The sequence below is a fragment of the Rhineura floridana genome, chromosome 9 (genome assembly GCF_030035675.1).
Source record: "Rhineura floridana isolate rRhiFlo1 chromosome 9, rRhiFlo1.hap2, whole genome shotgun sequence".
In the NCBI taxonomy this organism is placed as follows: domain Eukaryota; kingdom Metazoa; phylum Chordata; class Lepidosauria; order Squamata; family Rhineuridae; genus Rhineura; species Rhineura floridana.
The window spans coordinates 107,075,750-107,094,447 of record NC_084488.1 but is presented as its reverse complement, the minus strand read 5'-3'; the positions used below and the strand labels follow the sequence as shown (position 1 = coordinate 107,094,447).

At 44.1% G+C, this 18,698-nt stretch overlaps 1 protein-coding gene and 1 pseudogene across 4 annotated transcripts in view; both read right to left on the bottom strand.

The window, feature by feature from the left end:
• The window catches only part of MAPK10 (mitogen-activated protein kinase 10), a 323,601-nt gene that overhangs the window by 227,424 nt on the left and 77,479 nt on the right, over positions 1-18,698 (bottom strand). The gene's annotated exons all lie outside the window — the stretch shown is intronic.
• Positions 5,811-5,929, bottom strand: LOC133364606 (5S ribosomal RNA; annotated as a pseudogene).

Here is an 18,698-nt window from a genome sequence, read left to right as displayed (position 1 = left end):
AATCCTCCCCTCACTTGTGCCAGTGGAAATTTTTTTCCAAACCAAATACCAGCTTTAGAAGAGTATGTTTCATCAGGATTAGAAAAATGGAAATGGACTGCCTTCAAGTCAATCCCGACTTATGCCTACCCTATGAACAGGATTTTCATGGTAAGGGGTATTCAGAGGGGGTTTACCATTGCCTCCCTCTGAGGCTAGTCCTCCCCAGCTGGCTAGGGCCTGCTCAGCTTGCCACAGCTGCACAAGCCAGCCCCTTCCTGGTCCTCAACTGCCAACTGGGGGGCAACTGGGCTCCTTGGGACTATGCAGCTTGCCCACAGCTGCACAGGTGGCAGGGCATGTAACCCCTGAGCCACTCACTGTGGGGGTGATCTTTAGCTGGCCCTTGACACCCAGGAGACACGAGCAGGGATTTGAACTCACAGACTCTGGACTCCTAGCCAGGCTCTTCTCCCCACTGTGCTATACCAGCTAGCTGGGAGGAAATGCTTTAATTTCCCCTCCTGGTCTGATCCTGTAAATTATTAACCCCAGCTGGTACAATTTCCATTTTTTTAAAAACCTGCAGGTTAGATTCAGATCCATATAACTCCATGTCCAGCTTAGCCCTTGTTTTGAGTAAAAGCAAAATACATGTTCATTGCCTATCAGTCTTCTCTGGTTTTCTTTTATGAATTGCCTTTGCAAATCCTGAAAAACAGCAGTGGACAACCTCCTAGACTTTACATTGCACAGACTTCCTTTGGCCATGGCAAATCTAATTAAACTCATTTCACATAGTGCCTGTAATTTAGCTGGGTGGGGGCAGAGAATGTACTGTACTGAAAATACAATGAACAGTTAAAAACACTCCAAGATGCACCGGCATTCCTGGCAATATGCAATACCCAGTGGCTACCTTACAAAACATTTATGAAGAGGACAGTAGGACTCTGATTTCAGTGGCCAAGTATATAACTGGTGAACATTTGAAATGTATTGGAGGTTATCGATGATAATGAAGAACTCTCTTGATGGCGGAGTGGAGGGACACCGTCACCCCATCCAAACCCCCTCCAGCATGGTAGATCAGGGGTTTGGGTTGCTGTATAAGCAAATTAAGAATATTTGAATACCTTCCCCTCTATTTTGACCATGTGTTTTTCTATGGCTCTTGGGGAGCAGCAGGCAAACAGGAGATGGAGAATTTGGATATATAAAACTTCCAGTGTGGGGGTGAGAGGAAATATTTACAGGATGAAGGGAAGGGAAGGGTAATAAGGAAAAGCAAAGGGGTGTTTGCTAACTTAAGAAAACCCATCACTGGACTACTAGAAGTTGCATATAGATCTATAGTTTGCATGGGCCTTCTACAGCAGAATGTTAAGCCCACCAGTCAATATAGCCAGCCCTATTAGGTATAGCTAATGAGTCAATAGAGCCAGCCCTACCATAAGGTACATCTGTTGCTCAAGCAACAGATACTGGATAGCAGGAAATGACAGCAAGGTATTGGGATGGCAGAGGTGTGTGTACCATGGACCCTGCCCTGGACCCCCTAAGCTAGCCCTCAGGTAAGGTAGAGGGCAATGTCTCATCATCAGTGTTGAAGTAAGATTCATTGACTAATCTGGTTGGCTTCTCTATGCGGAATGGGGAGGGCACCATCTTGTTATCTGTCTCAGGAACCAACATGTGTTGGGCCAGCCTTTCCAGTAGACAAAATTTAAGTCTCATGGATTTCAATGACGATCTTCTTAAACATTATGAATTCCCTCCACAGAAACCACTTTCATGAAGGGAATAAATAAATACCACACAGATTGTGAATGTGATAATTACAAACAGTTCTATTTTTCTATGTGGATACATGCTGGGAAACAATCTGACAATCTGTAACTGTACTTCCAGCAAAACAGACTCCTCACACTTTTTCTTATATATTTTTTCTTACTCTGAAGTGTGTCCCATACTAGAAATTCATGCTTCAATTGATTCTTGTGCACACCAAACTTCCAGTTTCCTTTTCTCTTGGCATATTCAGGCTACAAATTTAAACTAGTTTAGCAGTCATTCCCTCCCCAGGGAATCTTGGGAATTGTAGTTTGTGGAAGTTAGGAATTTCTAACACAGAATTCTTAGTACCTCACCAGCTACAATTCCCAGGATTCTGCAGAGCAGGGCAGGGCAGGGCAGGGCAGGGGAACCTCAGATCTCTCTACCTGATCCTCAAGGCTCCCCTCAGGCTATGCCCCTTTCCCCAGACTACCTCTTACCAGCCCTGCTCTGTGCCTTCTTTGAATGCTTTCTGACTGGCTAGAATCCAACCCTGAACTCTGATAATGCCTCTTCCTTGCCTGAATGGAAAAATGTATGTATAGAAACTTCTAACTTTTGCATGGCTGGAATGTAGCGTAGTGATGAAAAGTGAGCGTCATATCTGTTGAGTTGTGCACTTTTGCTTCTGGCTTCGCCCACTACTGACACGTGCCCCTACCCCAGAAGGTTGCCTTTGAGACAATGTGGCCCTCAGGCTGAAAAGGTCCAACCCCTGCTTTAGAATTAGCAGTATAAATCTTGTATACATTGATATGTTGACTAGGCCTCTGTTAAAAAAAAATCAAGCGACCTTTTGTCATCGAGGTTTTATTTTCCAAAGATTCCTGCAAATTTGTTTCACCAGAGGTATGTTCTGCTTAGTGCAATGTAACTGTTACACTGAATAGTTTCTGTACAAAATGATCCAAACTGCTTAAAGGATAAAAACAAAAAGTAATTTTTCTTAAAGATCAAAATAATAAAGGTAACTTACAGGTACCTTTTTTCTTACAGATAAAAATAATATGGAAGCAAACCTGCATGAAATAGTGCTAAGTCCCCCATCCTTTCTCTCTCACACACAATTCTCAGCTTTTTTTTTAACCAGAAATAACTCCTATGGGTTCTAGGAGCTCCCTTCTAGCACTCCCTTGAGGTCTATGTTGATTGTTTTGGGGGGGGGGGGAGTTAGAAGTAACACACTTGAGTTTTCAGTTTCTAACAGCAGGCTGGGAATGTGCTGTAAATCTGTGCAGAAAAAACAAAAATGCATAAAAGACCGCCTTGTTGCCCAACCAGGTATGAACTCTGCTTCCTCAGCACCAACCCCAAATCCCCTAGAAAAGGTGGGCTTGCTGAGTCCTCACCCAGTGAAAGTGCCAAGAGCTTTAAAACATCTGAGGCACTACAACAGAATGCAACACACCTCCTACCCATTCACCCACCAGTTCCCTCCTCCACCTAGTTCCCCTGGCCAGCATGCCTCTACTATTACTCCATCCAGGGCAAATGGAGAAAGGCCATATTAGTTCAGTGGTAGATAATCTGTCTCCCATGCAGAAGGTCTCTGGTTTGGTCGCTGGTTCAATCCCCAGCATCTCCAGGCAGGACTGGCAGAGACTCCTGCCTGAAACCTTGGAGAGCCGTTGCCAGTCAGTGTAGACAGTACTGAGCTAGGTGGGCCTGTGGTCAGACTCGGTACAAGGCAGCTTCCTACGTCCCTATTAGGGCCCAGCCTCCAAGAGGTCTTCTGTATCTTTAAAAGTTGTGGAGGGGGGAGGGAGAATTCCACCTTGTGGTTTTTCCCATGACAGAGTTGCAAGAACACCTGCACTTGGCTGACCTTCTCTTCTCCTAAAGATACAGGATCAGTCTCAGGCCATGGACCTGGCAACCCTAGTCCCTATGACAGGTGGAGGAATGGTAAGGCAGGTGAAACAGATGCATGATTGTTGCAGTGCCTTGGGACATTTAAAAGTATGAGCAGCATCTGTGGGAAACCACAGCAGTTCCAAGCATTGCAGCGTAACACTTGCCAGTTCTCAGTATATCCAGAGCCAAGCTGGGGGTGACCTAATTCAAATCCCTGTTCCCATCCCACTCTCTAAAGGCGCATTTGTGTCCTCCCACAGCTATTCCTCCATCTGATTCAAGGGCAGGCAACTGACAAGTCCCAGAGCAAGCCGGGTCTAGCTTTCCTTGCCTGGAGGGACTTTCATTCAGACAGGCGGGTGCTCTGCAGACACGGCACAAAGACACAGAGGAGAAGAAATGATGAAGCCCTTGAGGCTGAGACACTCCAAAGGATCGTGGGGGGCAAGGAGGAGGGACGAGAGAAAATAATTTGTGTGTGTGAGCCAGAAGGGCAATACAACTCCCTCCAAACAGGAAACTCAGCAACAATATCCCAGTCTGCGTCTGGGTTGGCATTACTTTTTTAGGTGTTTTTAAAGCTTTTTTTTAAAGATGTTTTTAAAGATGCTTTGTTTTAAGATGTTTTTTAAAATGTTTTAATATGTTTTAAAGTCTTTTGTTTTTAAGATTTTGAAAGTGATTTTTAGTGTTTTTGTTTGCAGCCATGGGTTCCTTCTGGGAGGAAGGGTGGAATATAAATTTAATAAATTTATTTATTTATTTTATTAAATTTATATACCGCCCCATAGCCGAAGCTCTCTGGGCGGTTCACAACATAATAAATACATTTGCCCTAATTTGGGTAAACTTTAGCCATTCCTTGTGAGAAAAAGGGAGTGGGGGCTCAACATTTATAAAGGGCATTAAAAAGCAAAGATTACTTGTACTGGATAACACACAAGTTGTGATGCAGCGAGTTGATCACAACTCACTAGCCACATGTCACAGCTCAACAACAGTTCAAGCGCCCTGCTAGATCAGACTAAAAGCCTGTCTTGTCCATCATCCTCTTTTCCACAGGCATTGCTGAGGAAGCCCACAAGCCAGGCATGGAGACAAGAGCCAAGCAATTCATGCTCCTTTAAACCTGGAGGTTCCATTTAGCTACTAAATGGAACATCCATTTAGTTTTCTTCCATCTAAGCCAGGGGTTCCCTCACCGTGGACCATGGAACATCAGTAATCCACATGCTTCATTCAGGTGGTTTGTGGTATGTCTGTGAATCTGTGGGAGATAGCAGGTCCATCGCATTAAATATTCATGTTGGTTTTTTTAACTGTATCTTTATTGTATTTTTCTTATATTGTGCTACAGTTTGAACTCTATGGAACTCAAACTGTAATACAAAAAAATACAGACAATATAGATAAAAAAGAAAAGAAGCAATAAAAACACAGTTTTGAATCATACAGCACCTAGCACAGTGCATTACAACTACTGCAACAGACAGGGGAAAAAATTAGTGGTCCGCAAAGACCCTCAGAAATTTTCAAGTGGTCTTTGGGGGAAAAAACACTAATCTAAGCCACTGGTCAACACCACATCTTGTGTCAGTAAGTTCCATAAAATAATTATGAGTTGTGTAGGAAAAGTATTTTCCTTTGGTCTGTCCTACATCTACTGCTAATCAATTTCACAGGATGATCCCTGGATTCTAAGGTCCCTTCACTACATTACTTGCATTAAGGGGTATTGGACGATGCCCCCACCTCTGAGGTCACGTGTCTGGGCTAGCCCCTTTCCCGGACATCCATGTGTGGACATAAGAGGACCCCTACGCATGAGCAGCACCTACAAGCTGAGGGGTAGCAAGAAACTGGTGTGGGGCCCTGATCCAGATCAGGAGCAGATTCTGGACTGGGGCCCCATGGCTGCTTTTCCTTCATAATAAAAAAAGCCAGTTCAAACTTGTCATTTCACCTGCAGAGGCAAACACTGGTGGTTGTATTCAACTACTCAGTCCTACTCACAAGTTGTTGTTGTTATATGCCTTCAAATCGATTACCACTCATGGTGACCGTGTGAATCTTTTTGGATGTATTCATAGGGTTTTCATGGTAAGAGGTATTCAGAGGTGGTTTACCATTGCCTTCCTCTAAGCCTATGGCACCCAGTATTCCCAGGCGGTCTCCCATCCAAGTACTAACCAGGTCTGACCCTGCTTAGCTTCCGAGATCAGACGAGATTGGGCGTGTTCAGGGTAGTATGGCCTAGGACCTACTCAGAGTAGACCCACTGAAATTAATTCACCTAAGTTAATTATGTCTATTAACTTCAATATGTCTACTCTGAGTAGCACTAGCAGGTTTTGTTTCTGGTCATGCTCATAAAGTGAAGAGACGGAATGCAGGGAGAGCCTTTTCTGTAGTTTTGCTTTAGATGAGAACCGAACAGTGTTCAATTCTCTGCATGTTTACTCAGAAGTAACTCAGCGGAACTTAATTCAAATGTGCATCGCACTGCAGTTTAAGATCTTTACATCATGACAAGTGAAATCAACGGGTTTACGAGCAAGAAAATGTGTCTTGGATAAAGTGGCTCACGGAAAGCTGCCTTATACCACATCAGATTGTTGTGTCCATCAAGCCCAGTACTGTCTACCATGACTGGCAGCAGCTCTTCAAGGTCTCCAACAAAGCTCTTTCACATTGCCTGCTAGCTGATCCACGGATTGGGCATGGGAATGCCTACATGCAAGTGCATGGTTCCCCACTGAGCTATGGTCCCTCCCTAATTTGACTTGCTGGATTCTCCCCAAACTGAAGACCTTTCCACACAGTCTGTATGTCACAGCTGAGTTGTCAAGTGGGTGTCAGGAGTCAAGGCAGGAAATACTGTCATTGCACAAGGAAAGTCCCAGCCTGAACAGGAAGCTGCCCAGGGAGTTGGTCCAACTTGCAGTTCTGATGGCTCCCAGCACAGACCAACTGTAGACAAAGCCACAGATCCCTTGTTTTAGACCTGGCACCTTCTGAAAGTATGAAACCAGATATCATGAATGTGTGATAGGACAGTGGGATTGTGCCTGCACATAGTCAATGAACACGTTAGGAAGTGCTGGATCTGCATGCAGCCCCCCATGCGGTGAACCTTTGGAGTGCAGGTAGCAGACCCTCGGCAATATACCTTGAGGCCCTGGATGACTCTGCCCAAACAGGCTGACCACTGGATCCTCATGGACAAGAAGAAATATAAGAGGACTTCCTGTTCTAGTTTAGTTTTCCTTCAGCAACAAAGTCTGAGCTGTGGTACATTCCTGAATTTTTAGTGATTCTTTGGGTCCTGACTCTTAATCCTCAGCCCTGCTGCTTAGTCTATTCTTCAGCTCTGACTTGCTCTTCAGTTCTGCCTCGTGGCTTGCCCTGTGGTTCTGACTTACTCTTCAGTCCCATAGCTTCTGGCTCTCGAGTCCTGGCTCACCTCAGACTGCAGCCAAAGGCTCAACCCTGACCTTGTTGGAGAGGATGTTTGTGGGCAACTATGCACCCAACGGGTTTGTTGTTCACAATCACAGTCTATTTGAAAAGGACTTTAGTTATCTGGCTATGTTTAAGCCACAATTTTCAAGTAATAAGATCAAGACATTTACTGCCTTGTGGGACCAGCCGAAGGTCAAATCACTGGCAGATACACTATTAAGGAACTGCAGTTCCCCTCCTCTGCCCTGCAATCTTTCAATACTTGAATGAAAACAAAGGCTCCGGAGCTTTTGCTGCAGTAAAAATCCATTCATTATTTCTTAGGAGACTCCTTTCATGTTGGGAACATCGTTAATGACAAGAAATTGGATTTGGAGAAGCAAACACAGAAGCAGTCGATTATTGTTATTTTTGTGTCTTCTCCTAGCAAAGAGTACATGAACCATTCTCACAAAAAACAAAAACAACTCTGCACAACGCACCAAGGAAAAAGAAGGCACGCAAGTCTAGAAATAAATTCAATAGCACAATAAGTGGGTAATAAAGCCATAACAACAATGCACTCAAGATAAGTTTTGCCTTTGCTTCTGCTATGCCACCCGCAGTCATATCTTACAACAGCTCCCAAATTGTTTGCTGTTATTACTCATTCAAAATAGAAAACAGAAAATGGAAAAAACATAATACAGATATTGTGGGGAAACTGAACAAAAGTGTGAGCTACGATTAGGTATCTAGGCGGCTTCATTTTCATGTCTCACTTACACATACTAGAGTAAATCGAATTTAACACAGGTCAATAGAATTGTTGAGGCAGAAGATGGCTAGAACAGAGGAGTTATATAGGTTACCACCTGGAGAACATGCATGTAATTTTAGATCCCGCAATGTGACAGAAGAGGCAGCCACAGTTTCTCCTTCCTGTTTCTCCCCCACCTCAAACTATCATTCCCACCCCCACTGTATCTGCTGTCCAAAACATCTGCAGTCCAACATTATTGCAGGAGAGGGAAGGGGCGGACAACTGGGAGGGGACAATCATGAACAGCTGCAGCTACCTCTTCTTGGGAACATCCAGTGAAAGTGATTGGCAGGAGACTCTACTACACTGGAAAATTTCAAGCATCAGGAACAGTATGCTTAAGTCACTCTTTGAATTTCGCCCACCTTATGCCTGTTCACACTGCAGAATTTTTACGCTCCTGGACCTCTCTAACCCACCCAGGACCTCTCTGCAATCAAGGAACATGAGTTTTCCATTCTTATGAAGAAGTCCCTTTCAGGGGAAGAATTGGGATGGTTGGTCAATTAATCTTTAGGTTAGGTGTCAAGCAGTTTCCTTTGTTTCACAAGAAGGCACTGAGGATATGGCAGCTTTTATTTTTATATATACTTTAGTTATTTATTTTTTAAAAATTATATTGCTTAATAGAATAAAAACCTCTAAGCAGTTTACATAAGGGTATGGCCCTTACAGTGGCCCACAGACTGGAAGCATTCAATATACATCCCAATTACAAAGAAAGGTGATCCTAGGGAATGCAGTAATTATCGAACTATTGCCTTAATATCCCATGCAAGTAAAGTAATGCTCAAGATTCTACAACAAAGGCTCTTACCATACATGGACCAAGAAATGCCAGACGCCCAAGCTGGATTTAGAAAGGGAAGAAGCACCAGAGATCATATCGCAAACATACGTTGAATAATGGAACGGAACAAGGAATTTCAGAAGAAAATCATCCTGTGCTTTATAGATTACAGTAAAGCCTTTGACTGTGTAGAACATGAAAAACTATGGAATGGTTTAAAAGAAATTGGGGTGCCACAGCATCTGATTGTCCTGATGTGCAACCTATACTCTGGACAAGAGACTACTGTAAAGACAGAATATGGAGAAACCGATTGGTTCCCCATTGGAAATGATGTGAGACAGGGGTGTATTTTATCACCCTATTTGTTTAATCTATATGCAGAACATTTCATACAGAAAGCAGGATTGGACCAAGATGAAGGAGGTGTGAAAATTGGAGGGAGAAATATCAATATCAATATCAAGATATGCAGACAATACCATACTACTAGCAGAAACCAGTAATGATTTGAAATGAATGCTGATGGAAGTTAAAGAGGAAAGCACAAAAGCAGGAGTACAGCTAAACGTCCAAAAAACTAAAATAATGACAACAGAAGATTTATGTAACTTTAAAGTTGATAACTAGGACATTGAACTTGTCAAGGATTATCAATACCTCGGCACAGTCATTAACCAAAATGGAGAGAATAGTCAAGAAATCAGAAGAAGGCTAGGACTGGGAAGGGAAGATATGAGAGAACTAGAAAAGGTCCTCAGATGCAAAGATGTAGCACTGAACAATAAAGTCAGGATCACTAAATACCAGACCATGGTATTCCCGATCTCTATGTATGGATGTGAACATTGGGCAGTGAAAAACGCGGATAAGAAAAAAATCAACTCATTTGAAATGTGGTGTTGGACAGCGGCGTCACTAGCAGGAGTGCGGGGGGGGGTGCGGACCTCCGGTGTGCGCCCTCCCAGGGGCATGGATGAGATGGCTGGGTTTGCGTGCACACGCGCGTGCACACAAGCACACACTCGAGGCCAGCCACCCCATCCATGCCCCTGGGAGGGTGCGCGCCGGAGGGGCACCCAGCCGGAGAAGGCCTGGGACCGCCGGCGTGCCTCCCTCGCCCCGCTGATGCTGCTCCCGCGCTCACCCGCCAGCCCGCCTCCGAGGAGTTGGAGCAGCCTTGCTGGGCAACGGCGCGGGGCGGGGCAGCTCTGGGTGTCACCCCCCTCATGGTGACACCCAGGTGCGGGCCGCACCCTCCGCACCCCGGTAGTGATGCCCCTGATGTTGGAGGAGAGCTTTACGCATACCATGGACTGCAGAAAAGACAAATAATTGGGTGACAGAAAAAATTAAACCAGAATTGTCACTAGAAGCAAAAATGATGAAACTGAGGTTGTCATACTTTGGACACATCATGAGAAGACATGATTCACTAGAAAAGACAATAATGCTGGGGAAAACAGAAGGGAGTAGAAAAAGAGGAAGGCCAAACAAGAGATGGATTGATTCCATCAAGGAAGCCACAGACCTGAACTTACAAGATCTGAACAGGGTGGTTCATGACAGATGCTCTTGGAGGTCACTGATTCATAGGGTCGCCATAGGTCGTAGTCGACTTGAAGGCACATAACAACAACAACAAATGACCATTATGGTGTAGCAAAAAAAACCCTTTAGTGTCTCTTCCCTCCCTGAAATGAGATTATTTTGTCCCCGACCCCCCCATCACACACCCTATGTTGCCAATGTCACCCCCAACCCAAACCACACATTTGTTCTGCACTCCTTAAATATGTGCAAAGTGCTTTTTGGTTCACATGTTCCACACTACAGGAACACTTTGTGTAGATCGTGCGGGGTCAGATCCACACCATACATTTTAATCACATTTTAATCACATCTAACGTACATTTAAAGCACTTGACTTCCCACAAAGAATCCTGGGAGCTGTGGTTTCCTCGTCAGAGAAGTAAGATTTCCCAGCACCCTTAACAAACAAACAGTTCAGTCGATTCTTTGGGTGAAGTCATGTGCTTTAAAAGTCTATGGGATATGTGCTTTAAATGTATGGTGTGGACCTGTCCGTGTTCCTGGTTCTCCAACCCAGTCAGTGTATTTTTCCTGCATGACACTGCAGCAACTCAGAAAACTAGAATTAAAGAGGAAGAGAGGGGTGAGACTGAGCCAGGGCTTCATACATACCCAACAACAGGCCCACAACCCCAACAGCACCTGCCATTTTCACTTTGCGCTGGCACCTGAGAAAGTTGAAGGTGGTGTGAGATATGACTGCCAGCTCCAAAGGTTTTTTTGGTGGAGGAGGAGGCTTCCGCAGTAGCCCTTCCCTAGGGACCCTTCTCTGAATGGGCCACCTCCATTGTTAGTGCTTCACATTTGTTTGCCCTCTCCCTCTGGTGCCAATCTGCACAACTGCCCAAAATGAGAGCTTGTAGCCAGTAGAAGTTGCTGCTCCATCTCCACATTCTTGCCACTGCTTGTATGCGCACAGTTAAATAGGCAGTGACCCGAGGGAGGGGCGCAGACAGGATTTTCTGGGCCCAGCACACTGTATGTGGATTGGGCCCTCCACCCAACCTGCAAAATGGGATACAGATTTGCATGAAATTTGCATATGTTTTCTCTCCATGTCTTCTTTTGCCGGTGCAATGGAGGACCCGATCAGTGGTCACACACAAGTAATAAGGTATCTGATAGAGAGAACATGAACGGGTGAAGTTTTTCCCGTGATTGTATTTCCATACTTGAAAAGGATTAGCCTGTTGAATTTCTGTTGAAGTTGCCTGCACATTTGGCTTCATAACTGTCCTTCTAGGAGGACCAGAGATTAAGTTTTGTTATTTTAATGGAAGCTCAGTCTCCGTGCTCCCTGCTTGCTGCAGACCCTGCACATCAGTACCCTCTGTACCCACTTCTCAGTAGCCCTGGCAGCGGCAGCAAGAAGAAAGAGGGGCAGCAGCAGGAGGAGGCTGTGGGGGTCAGCAATGGGCTTCTTGAAGGGGTGGGGGCCTTAACAAATGCCCAATGATGCTGACCTCTGACGCCGGGCCTGTGGGAATTTCTCAGGATCCCCTTACAGGTTAAGGGGGCCCACAGAGAGTTCCTTAGCTCCCTGGAGCCACTGCCACTGTGATCCTGCCATGCAAAATGTTGGAGTCTTCTAAACAAAAGCAACATTTAATTCTGAATTCCCCGAAAGAAGACTATAGCCAAACTTTTTCTCAAAGGTGATGTAGTTTAAATGGAATTGCTGTTTAGACTGTAAAATATTTCTCTTGAAATGTATGCCACCTGGGTATAGTAACTTATTCAGGTGGGGTTAAAGAGAGAGAGCAGAAAACACACAAGAATGCACCATTATTTACATTGCAGCTGAAGTTCAGGAGTCAGCATTGGTGCTAATAATGCCGATAGGAAATCAGAAAAATATTCATGCAGGGCTGCTTTGGTTAACAGAATGCTATTTTAAGTACTACTCCACATTACAAGGAATGAGTCTGAAACCTAAAAAAGGAGGGAGATGAAATTACCATAGCGATAGGTTTGAGAAGGGGACTAGGCTGAAAAACTGTCAGCACTAGGAGTCTGTATTTTCTCTGTGCTAATTTATTTATTTATTTTAATATAATGCACCGCAAGAGAGCATTTCCATTTAATTACCCGGGCATCTCAGTAGAATTCCCACACCACAACCACCACTTATAGAAGTGGAGTCTGCCCTAGCTGTTTGCTGGTAAATTTAACTCTCCTACTAGTCAACGAGCAGTTTCAGAAATTCTACAAGAGAAAGGGGGAAAGGAAGGTCTGAAATGGATCTTGGTCTTCTTCTCATGCTTGTTAGATTAGTCAAAGCTGAGCTGATACCTCTTCTGGGGTGGGTTATCCATGGGTTGGACGGGGTGTGGGGGAAGACCACAGGACTATGGACTCAGCATCACATGTTCCATACAAATGTGGGAAATGCAAGTCTATTATGCCTACCTGTGGCTGTCCGCATCTATTCAGAAGTAAGTCTCATTAAGTTCAAAGAGGCTTACTCCCAGGAAGATAGGCACAGAACTGCATCCTAACTCACTTGCACTTTTTGCTAACTTTTAAGATATTACAGCCATATGTGTTTATTTGGGGGGGCTACCTCAGTTCAGGTACATGACTGCAACAGGACATGAAAAAAATATATTAGAAATGTTGTTCCTTCTAACAGTGAGTGGTAACATTTTTAATATATATAAATCTTACCTTTGCTTCAATACATCAAGAGACGTGAAGATACATATTCAGATATCTAAATCAGTAAATTTGCTTGATCGGCAAAAAGTGGATGATTAATCCATGAACAATATTTAAACAGTTGCTCTTCAGGCAGCTGAAACGCAACCTTGAGCTTTTCATCAGAAATGAAAACAATTTTGCAAAGAAAGTATTAACATTTAACTGCTAGCATGAAGTGGCAACCCCATCAAAGAAAAGAAAACAAGTATCCTGCCTCTGGATACTTATCTTCCTCATTCTCTGGCTTTCTGTATTTACTAATCTGTCACAAACAAATTTGAAAGCCTCATTAACATTTTATTGGCTTGACAGAGCAAGGAGGGTTTCTCAATTACCCTGGCGTTCCAGCAGTGAGCATTATTACGCCTGCTCTAAAAAGGGTCCCAGAGCAGCGTACCCCCATGTTGTCTTTTTCACTACCTCACTGGAGAGATGAGAAAGAAGAAGAGTACAGGAAAAAGACTGGGAGTGAGGATAGCTGTAACAGATAGGCGTCAAGTATGCTAGGTTAGGATCATAAAGCTAGCTGTTATGTTTTACTGACTCTTGGTTCTGGGTATTATTTTTTATAACTATGTTTAATGAATGGTTTTAAACGTATCCAAAGCAGTGGTAGGACTGGTGCAGCAGCACTTCCATTTCTTCTCCTCTCCCTGTGCACCCTCCAAATCTTCTCCAGAGGGTCCCCAACCTTCTGCAAGTGATACTGAGGGTGCATGTGGGGGATTGCAGGAAAGAGAAGGGGAAAGTTCCATTCTACTAGCACACGTTTCTTGTGCTAGCAGGCATTGGATTCTGCCCTCTGAATATATTCTGGTCTGATTCTAGGAGAGCCCATGCCGGCTTTGGCTTATATTGTAAAACATATAAAAGGAGTGGCCTACTGCTCTCTGTAACTCAGTAGGTGAGGGCTGCAGATTGTTTTGGGGAGTACTAAGGAAGTCTGTACTCAGTAGAACAGCCAAGTGACTGGCTTAGTGACATCTAGGGAGCGGTGGCTGGTGGCTCCATTTCAGTGGGGCAGTGGAATCCACTCCAGATTTTAGTCCAAACTTTCAAGGAGCTGCAAGTTTGGACTAAAACCTGGAGTGGATTCCACTGCCCCACTGACATGGAGTCACCAGCCATCACTGCCTCCAAGGGCCAGAGCCTTATAAGGGAACTTCTGGCATATTACAATCGGGTATATGTTTCTATTGCCCAGGCACATCTAAAACAATTAACCAGCCACTCATATGTGTATGCAAATACAATATCAGTACAGACTGCATGAAGAGAGTGCTCTTGTTGTGGAAAACATTCTGCGCAAAGCATAAAAATTTAAAACAAAAATCAATGGTGTATTTAACTAGTTCTATAGTATTTTGATTAGATCATTATTTTCCATTAATTGCAAATTAACACATTTCACATCAACATTGCATAAAAAAAAAACCAATTATCAGCCACATGCTGTCAGCTGATGAAACATAAAACATGTTACGGACATGTGGCCATTACCAATTCATTCAGTATAAAACAATTATCAGTTTTATTGACCCCAAATGAAAATGCACTGTTCTTCTTCTCTGACTGGGATAATGCATTCAGGCCTCAGGACTGATTCATACAATACTGACGAAGTATAGGAGCTCTTTCCCTGAGGATGGAGCCCATACTGATTTGGTAATGTCTGTAGAAAATTGCTACCTGGACTAGGTAAATGACACAAACTTCTTGGGAAGTGAATTGCTAGTGTGGAAGGAGTCATTTCATTTGCCTGGCCACGGGGGGGGGCACCCTTTTATCTTCTTAGTTGGGGAATAGCTGTACATGCCCTTAGAAATGTGTTTTGCCAACATGCAGTTTCAGCTGGATGGTGTGTCGTAAAACTGCAAGTTATTCCTAAACGCATGATAATAAGTGTGTCTCTGTTTCTCAGACTTCTTGTAATCGGACTCTGAGAACCATGTGTATATTTGTGACAGATCCCTTCCTTGATCCAAGCTAGTATTTCAGGATGCCCTGGGTTAGTCATAGGCTAGTTCATCCCAGGATATATATTAAACAGGGGAGAATAGAGCAGATTTTGAAAGAACAAACTGGGATTCTGGTTGTTGCTGTGTGCCAGGATGGCAGCTGAACACTAACTCTACGGCTGTACGTGGATACCATAATAAACTGTGGGAATGAGCCTAGCTTCCCCTCAGACATGCACGCTTCCCTCTCTGCTACTGAGCTCAGTTTAACCGGAACTCTGCACATGCCCTGAGACTATGTGTTTATTTCAGCTCAGCAGTGAGCACTGAGCTAGGTAAAGGAGTCAGAGGAAGCTCAACCTTCATACTATTTATTCAGGGAAATATTTAGTGGTTCCCACCAAGCCATCCAGCCCATAGTGATTACTGTACATGGGGATTTCCCCGCAATAACTGGTAATAACTGATCATGCCACCACAAGCCTAATTAGTCTCTGGAACCTCTGCCATATCTACCGCAGATAAACACCCTTCTTTAGCATTAATTATTTAATTCTGGGCAGTAATCCAGCAAGCATCTTCCCCTGGTAATTGGATTTAGCCTAAATTTACATGTCTGACGAAAGCTTGCTGCAGAAAACACTGTGATACTTAAAGGAGGGGTATGGAACTTTTCTAGCACCCAGGGCCCAGACTATTATCTCCTCAAATCCTTGTGGGCCATGTTTGACAGGCGGGTGGTACAATCATGTCCATTCCAATAATGTCTGCGGCACACAATTGTCACTAGTAAAGATCCCAAAATAACAGTTCTGTGAACACATTTGCAGAGCTTGGAAAAGTTACTTTTTTGAACTACAACTCCCATCAGCCCCAGCCAGCATGGCCACTAAATTGGGCTGATGGGAGTTGTAGTTCAAAAAAGTAACTTTTCCAAGCTCTGCACATTTGTAAGATGTGGGTCCATGAGTGTATTTGCACTGGCACACAAGTAGATCTGGTAACACCTTCCTTCTTTTCCTCTGGTGAGGCCACAAGGGGGAAATTGGAAGATTTCACTTCAAATTTCGATTAACCACAGTTTGGTGGTACGTCCACATGCTAAGCTGTGATTGGTCTTAGTTATGGTTTGTTGAAACAAGCCAGCTTCACAGTTTGAAGGTGGCTTGTTTCAAACAAAAAAGCCAAAAAACACGGTGAAGATTAACCGCAGTTTGTCAGGTTCAAACAATATGAGAAACTCTGGTTAATCCAAAACTGAAGCAAAGCTTCTGAATTCCTCCTTGCAGCTGTGCCAGAAGAGGAAGGATGAGCATGTGATCCCTCAATCTAACACAAACCACACTTCTCAGGAAGCTCAAGGAAGGAATCACTGCAAGTGTTGAAGCACACATGCATGTTTGTTATTCAACCAATGAGTTTTCACTGATGACTTTCACGTGTAAATGAACATCGCAGATAGAACACTCTGTCTCATGTGATCTTCACATGCATTTGGGGTGGCTCAGAAAGGACTGGGGAGTTTTTCCCTCCTGATTCTGGGAATTTTGGTATGACAAGGTTATAAGAACCATGGTTCTGGGATTTCAGTGCATCGTGGAGACATCTAGTGGTGATAACTACAAATAAATTTCTGGAAATTAGTAAATCTACCTTTCCTTGGTGCACTGTGATGATGAATAAACTGAGATCCTGCAAATGAAGTTGAGAAGGCACTCGTTAACATGATCTGAAATTCATTTGTTAATCTTTGGGAAAACACTAATAATACCATTTATTAATTACTGGAATAACACTAAATGTCTAATCTTCTCTGTGCTGAGATTTAAAAACATAGATAAAAATAATCTTTGAGAGACAAAGGCTGAGTCATTCAGTTGGTGAAAATATTGGGGGAGGCAATGCAGAAGTGGTCACCCTGCCTTCCTTGCATCCCATCCGTGAGTCTATTGACCCCAGGTGCTGGTGGCTGGTGCTCTCTGATCCCGGTAAAGTGGAAGGCAGGAAGACCACACATAGGTGCAGCTAGTGCCAATGACAGGCACAGCTAGCCAATCCTAGTCTTATCTCGTTCCTTACTGAGTTCTACCAGGACAACACTGAGACTAATGTAGAGAAAGCTGACAGCAAGGGCCACCTCCTGGGCTAGATGTAAGTAAGAAGGCAGGCAGGTGGGGGTTCTCTGAGGGCAGACTGAGGTTGGTGGGCCAGTGCCCCATTTGTCCCCATGGATCAGCTTCCACTGGGTGCACTGCCCCATTGCCATTGCCAGTGTTGGATGTAAGACTCAACTTCCAGTCAAGTCTGCTTCTGTACTTGGAGTGGGGAGGCACCATCTCGCTATTTGCTTCCAGCAGCAAAATGTCTTGGGCCAGCCCTGCAGGGAGGTACAGGCAAAACCATGATAGAGGGTGCCACTATCTTCTATTCAGACTTGGCTGGTGGCACCAAAAAGATTGCAATGAACTTTCCTGTTGCCAAAAAGGTTGTAGCAGCCCTTTTCATTGGTAGCTACTGAAAACTCATTGCATGCTGGCTTTTTGACTGACGTGAGTGCTGCTCTGCATTTCACCTGAACGATACCAATGATCCCTCCAATGATCACTCCAGGGATGCTATTTTCAGTGGCATTTTATAGGTAAGCCTGGCCAACTCTAAAAGCTGGGTTGTGTATCAAATGAGCATTAGGCGGCCCTCATCTCCCAGGGATGCAATCCATGTACTGTACTTGATAACTAAGCTCACCTACCCAATGACAGCAAAGCATCCATGCTGATAGCGTTACTGAAAGTAGTTGCCTGGTACATGAACCAATTAATTTTATGTAAAAATAAACAAACAAAGGTACTGCATTACCATCATTGCTCCTTCCATACGTGATGTATCACCTGCTAGTCTTCAAGTGGTATTGAACCGCAACACTCGCAATGCAGCAATTAGTATTCAGGGAAAGAAACGACAGCTTGCTTGGGTCAGGAAATGCAGAAGACAGACGTTTGGCAGCCATGCACAGAGTTCACTGCCGATGTCAGCCAGCTCCAAGAGAGCAGGCAACACACCCTTTCTTGTAGCTGTAGCAGCAGAATAGCAAGCCGCGAAGGCTTTTTTGGGGTTTCTTTCCTTCCTTTTGAAAGGAGCCTTTTGTCTTTTGGGGGGAGGGGATTAAAAGTGGGACAAGGAACAACAGCTAAACTTGAGCCGTAGTAGCAAGATAAGATGTTCCAGGATCGGGGTTTGATGGGGTCACATGTCAGCTAGTCTAGTGGAATTCAACTGGTGGCTCAATGTCCACAAATAGATAACACTTCAAGCTGAAGCTGGATATGTCCATTGTGGCAACACCACATTTTCTTTTCTTGTTTAGGGTCATGAGGCTTTCAGCGGGTAGTAAGAGTTCCTCTGCAGAAAAGGTGAAAGGTGCGCATAATACAGAGCTATACATTTTTCAATTAAAAAAAAAGTAAGAGTGGCTTCTCTGATGCAGGTTGAGGCTACCCTGCAGTCTTCAACTTAAGGCTGAAGACAAAGATTATTCCCAGGGGTAGCATGCACCCCCCCCAAAAAAAATATTTCCCACTACTCAATTCACTCCCCCAGTTTTTAGTCACTGTATATTAAGGTCCTCTTTCCTGTCCTAATAATGATCTTGGGCATCCTTTCCTCCCTCAGGCTATTTTTTCTGGAATCCTCCCTGCAGAAGACTGCTGCCTCCTGAAGCCAAAGG